The following is a 6,626-nucleotide window of genomic DNA, read 5'->3' as shown; positions in this document are numbered from 1 at the left end:
TTTGGAAGAGGATATCCAAAGAATTTTTTGAGCTGTCCTAAGAAGGATATGGAGATGACGAACCTTTTTTTTGCCTGTGTCATATGTAATTTTGTTTGTTTAAATATTTTCAATTTAATTCATATCGCATTCAAATTAAGAACTATATATATACAAAGGAAGTCACTGCCGAGTAGAGAAGGTTGGAATCAGTGGGATGGTGTCTCTACCTGTAGAAGACGTAGACCTGTGTTCATTCATTAATTTCCGTGTGGTATATTCTAGTTCAATTGTATCCCGTGTCATAGAGATCAAAACAAAGTTTTGTAATCCCCGTTTCGGAAGTCATGATTTTTTTATTAATATTTTATATCAATATATATTTATTACAAAAGTACTAAGGGGTACTGGCACACACTTTCAGTGATTGATTTAAAAATAATTAAGGAAAAAATCATTATATGTAAATATAGATTTTCAGTATTTCAAAAATGTTGCAAATTTTTTACTTTCAATGATGGCAGTATATTTACATGAATTTAGATGCGTTTTGTAGAAGAACGAAATTAATTTTACTTAAATTTGCTTTTGCTGGATATTTTGAAAGCAAAAAGATACATCGTTTCACGTTAGTTAAGCATTTAGTAGTAGTCATTACAATTTAATCTTTTTTATACACTGCAGCTAATTTATCATTTTTAGGTCATCTGAGTCAACTCAGGTGACCTATTGCTATCCGTTTTCCTCCGTCGTTGTGCGTCGTGCATTAACGTTTGAACATTTTCAGCTTCTTCTCTGCAACCACTCATCCTATTTCAATCAAATTTGGCACAAAGAGTCTATGGGGAACAGAAATGTGAAATTGATGGTCCCTGCCCCCCTGGGGTCTGAGGGGTCGGGCAAAAACCACTTAAATTAATGAAATCCTTAAAAATCTTTTTTTCTTTATTTTCCTTTACTCCTGTACATCAAGCAGTCAAACTATTTGCATGATTGTAATTAGCATTTAGTCCTCTACCAAAATTGTGAAATTCATGGCCCCTGGGTCAGGCGTCCTGGTGCTAGGGCGGGGCACTATTGATTATATAGTGAAAATTGCAAAAAAAATTTTGAAAATCTTCTTCTCTCCCCCTGGGCATTAAATAAACTCACCAAGTACATAGTTATGTTGAATAATGCTGCCTATTCCAAAATTGTGAATTGCAGGCCCCTTAGTCAGGGTTTCTGGTGTTAAGGTGGGGCCAGCATTTTTTAAAAAGATTTTAAACCCTCTGCTCAAGATTTTGAGTTATCAGAAAAAACAGATTTTTTTCTTTCGAATGTCAAATTTGAGTCGGGATCAAGATTTCAAATTAACGAACTCGTAATTCCGGTTTTAAGATTAACATGGCGGAGAAATAAAGGTAGGTCTGCAAAGATAGCTTGGTTTTGTGTAAATATTTATAGATAGGAATGCCTTTCAAAACAGTTCACCCGATCAGAGGAAAAATAAAATTACAACTTCTGTTGCACAACAACATTCTGGTGAGATAATTAGGTCTGCTTTCGTATTCAAAAGTATCTGTAAATTATTTTCCTGCCACAAGTTTAAAACTGCCCGTGGTAGCTATTGCCAGAGACATTGTTTAGGTCTCTGTTATAACTTACAATGTAAGCATCATTCTTTAGAAAAGGGTCACTTATGCATTAGATGTACGGTAATGAATAAAACTATGGTAGAAATTAAGTCCATTTGAGGAAGAAATATACAATAGCCTAAAGAATTTTTATAAAAATTCAACTATTGAAAAGCAAGTATATACAAATATATACAGGCGTGTAGTATCGTTTTAGGCAGCCTAAAAAATATTTTACACATAATTGAAAAAAATGTTCATCCTACTCCCTCGCTGTTTTATGATATGGATTATAATTTAGGTATCAAGTATATTTCAGAGCAATGTATACACATTCATCTAACAAATATTTTTTAAAAAAAATATATGAAAGAGTTTTAAAGAAGTTATTTTTTTTAATATAGTTTAACATCACAAAGTTTATATCACTGTCAGATGATAAAATGAACGATTAAATTTTCTACGTATACTTTCCTATTTGTAACCATTATGTGTCCAGTAGCAAGGAGCCTGTCAAGATAGCATACAAAAGAAGTGAAAATGAATGTACAAATGTTGAGAATCAATTTATATAAAAAAAAATCATTTTCTCTTCCTAGGGGACTTTTTCATTCTGATGTTCGTAAGTAAACATAAAAAAAAAACATTTTGGCCATATGACGAAGAGAGGTGCCTCTTTCAAAATTGGTAATTTTAGGGCCCCTGGGTCAGGGGTACAGGGGGGGAGTACTTTGTCTGAAAATGAATAATGTTTTGAAATCTGCTCTTTGATAAGCAATGTTGCCTCTTTCGAAATTGTGAATTTCATGTTTTTTGAATTAAAACGCAAAACAAATTCATTTCCTGGAAAATTTTTATATGATGCTCAGGTGACCTATAAGGCCCGTGGGCCTCTTGTTTAATTTTGTTTTACAAATGAATAACCGATTTATTGTAATTGTAAAAAGTCCTATTTCTATCAAGATAGACCTTTGCTCAACAATTAATTTCAGTATGATATATTTATTTTGCTATTGCATCATATGTACTATTGTTATAACACAGACCTGAGAACGTCTTTACAATTCCTCGTATTGCAGAAGTCATGATTTTATATCAATACCTTTTAAAAACGTATATATAGGTTGACACTGACATAGGTTTCCTCTTAGCGACTAATATAGATATTACTCAGAAGACAAACCATGAAAATATTGTTTTTGTTTTATTTTTGTCTTACAAAAAATGTAGGATATGTATGCATACAATTATGATGTTCACATAATTAACAAAAGCCACTTATCTAATTATGTATTTTATATGTCCGTCTTAATCCTATCCTTTATCCTATCCTTTCATGAATCTACTAAACTACCTTGTGACAGAAGCATAATAGAAGGGCACTTGCCTCGTGACCAGGAGGTTTTGGTTTGCTTCTAGTTCCCGGACCAAAACTCAATATTTCTCTCGCCAAATTCCTCAGCTGAAAAAAAAGTTTTATATAAGAAAACGAAGTGATGAAATATGAAGATAACAAACAGTCCTCAACCTCAGAGGTATATATAAACAATATAAATCAGGAACAGAGGAAACGCTGACCTCTAAAACATCAGAGGCTTTTTCTTACGAAAACCGCTTAAGACCAGGCTTTGGCATAGTCCTGAATTAATAACAATTCCTCGTATTACAAAAAAGGCGGAGAAACTTAGGCAAGACGAAAATTTGGGTTTAAAGAAAGAGGCACAGAAAGTCAAGACTAAAAATTTGCATAAATCTACGCCAACTTATGAATATGCTTAAGTTTAAATCTATACACATGAACTTTTTTGTGTTTTAATCATTAAGAATGAAATGATATGAATGTCTAATGCATAAACTATGATCCCATTCAAATTGAAATATAATTTGCAAAAACTATGAAATATAAAAATAAGAAAGTACATCGAAAAGTATTTCTAAAATATCAGTCAATGATGTAGAAGAACTTTTGAACAAAATTATGACAGTAAATTAGTTTCTGAAATCACCTCTTCCTGAATGAACGATTGGATACTTCATCATATCTTTCAAAGTAAGAACATTTTAGTTTGTTAGATTTTTCTCTTGCCTAATTTATTCACATTGATATGGGACATCACCTTGTAATACTAAATCTGAACACTACTCTGAAATAGGCATAGTTCGCCATATTTAACGTTCTTCAACGCTCTCCCGACAATATATAATGAGCATATAATGAGCAGATGACTAATCAGTTCAATGTATATCACTGTAGAGATCCGACGAGTGTAGAGGTTTATCTTACACTGCGTGCTACTCAATCTCGATGAAATTATCAAATTTTCCGTATTTATTTCCAAAACAGGACAAAAGTATTATGAAAAATACAGGTCAATACTTTTTTTACAAACAGAAAATGCACATAAAAACAATAAATAAACGCAGAAGATCTAAGAATTTTAGAATATGTTACACTGGTGCTAAAAGTGTAATATAAACTATAAAAAGGTAAACCAAGCCATGTGAATTATATCAGGAAAAGCAAAATGGTAAAAATCAGCCTATATGAGATTGCTGATTTCTTGTCATTTTGCTTTTCCTCGTAAAATTTACCTGGCTTGGTATATTTTTCTAAAGTTTGTATTACACTTTTAGCAACAAAATAACATATTCTGAAATTTGTTTTCACCTGTAATCCTTTACTGAGTGTGATTTGTCTATACATGTATTTGTTTTGTTTTTTTTTTCATTGTAATATTACGAATATTTTCCAAGTCTATTTCATTTTTCACTTTTTAGGAGACAAAATTCTAAGAATTATCATGACTTACATGTATATGTAACAACAACCCATACGAAAATGTGTAGTTGACCGTCAAGTAGCCGTCAATTAACCGTCAACTAGTCGTCAACTGTTCATGCGAAAACAGTTGACCACTCGGAGTTGAATGCTTTTCTGAAAATCGATCAATTGATTTGCATAAAACTGCCAGTTGACAATTAGTTGAATGCTCATACTTTGAAATTTCATGCAGAACAAGAGCTGACCACTAGTTGAACACTCCGACTTGTTAAAAAATTTTTCCCTCGCTACATTTATGTTGGGTTCAAAATTACATTATCATAGATTGGGTTTGTTATACCATAATTACAAAAAGTAATATTTGAATCAGTACATTGTGTTTTCTGTAGAAGGTGGGGATTTTAATTTGAAACAATATTGTCTTTGTTATGATTCAGCGTGTGAAATATCTCATGTATTATTGTAAGTATAAATTTTAAAGATTAGTTTTTACTAAACTTGTTATTTTTAAACAGATAATAGGATAGCTGCAGAACTGTAGCTCTCTGCTTGAGAAAATTCGGACAGATAAAGCAGAGAGCTACAGATCCAAGCGTTGTAAAAACTTTCGATTTACGCCGACAATTTTTCGTCGCTACTTCAGGTATTTATTTCGTGTAGATTAATCTTTCTCTGACTTTTAGAATTGTATTCATATATTTACTCTTATATTCCATACATTATTTGCCTTTTAACGGTCCGAAACAGTCCTGTATATAGTTTTGTAATGTCGGATTAAAAGAGTTCCCTTTCGACGTCTGTGACCACAAACAGCCATTTGTTAGCGTTTAGAGGTAAGTAAATTATCAGGAATTGAAGTTAATGTACGATTAACTATTAAGTACAATTTAAAATTAATTTCAAAGCTGTGGAAAGTATAAAAATAACTGTAGTGAGCGACGAAAAATCGTCGGCGTAAATCGAAGGTTTTTACAACGCTTGGATCTGTAGCTCTCTGCTTTATCTGTCCGAATTTTCTCAAGCAGAGAGCTACAGTTCTGCAGCTAATAATAGGAATGCAAAACAATGTAGCCAGTAAAGGTCCCTTTTTTGTTTACTTTTTTAAATATTGAAAGAATTCTGAAAACCTGTTATGCATCAAGTGTCTTGTTGTGTTTCTTGTTGTGTTGTAAAAAAAAATTTACAATATTGCTGTAGACTAATTCTATATATAACCTTTTCTGCCCAGAAAATGAAAAAGGACTGTAACAACTTATGAGTGTGCCAGCTCAATTCATTTATAATGCATTTAGATTTACAAGTACATTTATGTCAATTTAGAAACTCCATTGGTTTTAATTTTCATATTTTCAAGAACACTGCTTGTCTTAGATTTCAAATCTCCCTCCATTTTTTTCAAATATTCAATGAAAGCAACCTACGTGCACTGACTAATGAAGTATTCAACTAGCGGTCAACTGCGAAGGAAATAGTGGAGTATTCAACTAGCGGTCAACTGCAAAGGAAATAGAGGGGTAATCAACTAGCGGTCAACTGCAAAGGAAATAGAGGAGTAATCAACTAGCGGTCAACTGCAAAGGGAATAGTGGAGTATTCAACTAGCGGTCAACTGTAAAGGAAATAGAGGAGTATTCAACTAGCGGTCAACTGCAAAGGAAAAAGAGGAGTATTTATTCAGCTGGCGGTCGACTGCAAAGAATATATAGGAGCATTCAACAGTGGTCCACTCTATGCAAATGAGTTGATCGCTCCCTCATTTGCATGGCAAAAATTCAACTAATGGTCAATTGACGGTCAGTTGACCGTCAACTAGTAGTCAACTGAATACTCCGATTGAATTCTAATAGTATTTTTGGGAGTTGAACTATGTTCAATCTCCCATGGTCATCACGTATTTAACATGCGCAGTAATTTGTGTTGATTATATAGAGCCGAAAGCGAGGCTACTGTGTCGTCTGATTTACTCCGATGCTATTCAACAGAAAACATGCATAAACATCCGCCACAAATAGTTCATGTCATTTTCTCCTGAATTGATCTACTTTTCATAATTTGAAATGTAAGTAAATGTAATAATGATAAATTAATCTTATTTTGGGTATTAGATTTCGTTCAAAGTAAAGCTGAATTATAAAAAACCTCAAAAGTTTTTCGTAATGAAACTCATTTTTTGTTCGGCGTCATACACTGAAAAAAGATACGATCGACAACTCTACATACTAACGTCAAGCGGTAAATCTAGTCGTCCC

Source organism: Saccostrea cucullata, unplaced genomic scaffold (assembly GCF_032062105.1).
Source record: "Saccostrea cucullata isolate Sc308-1 unplaced genomic scaffold, CSIRO_AGI_Scuc_v1 ctg7577, whole genome shotgun sequence".
In the NCBI taxonomy this organism is placed as follows: domain Eukaryota; kingdom Metazoa; phylum Mollusca; class Bivalvia; order Ostreida; family Ostreidae; genus Saccostrea; species Saccostrea cuccullata.
The sequence above is the reverse complement of the archived record's forward strand: the minus strand, read 5'-3'. Positions refer to the sequence as shown.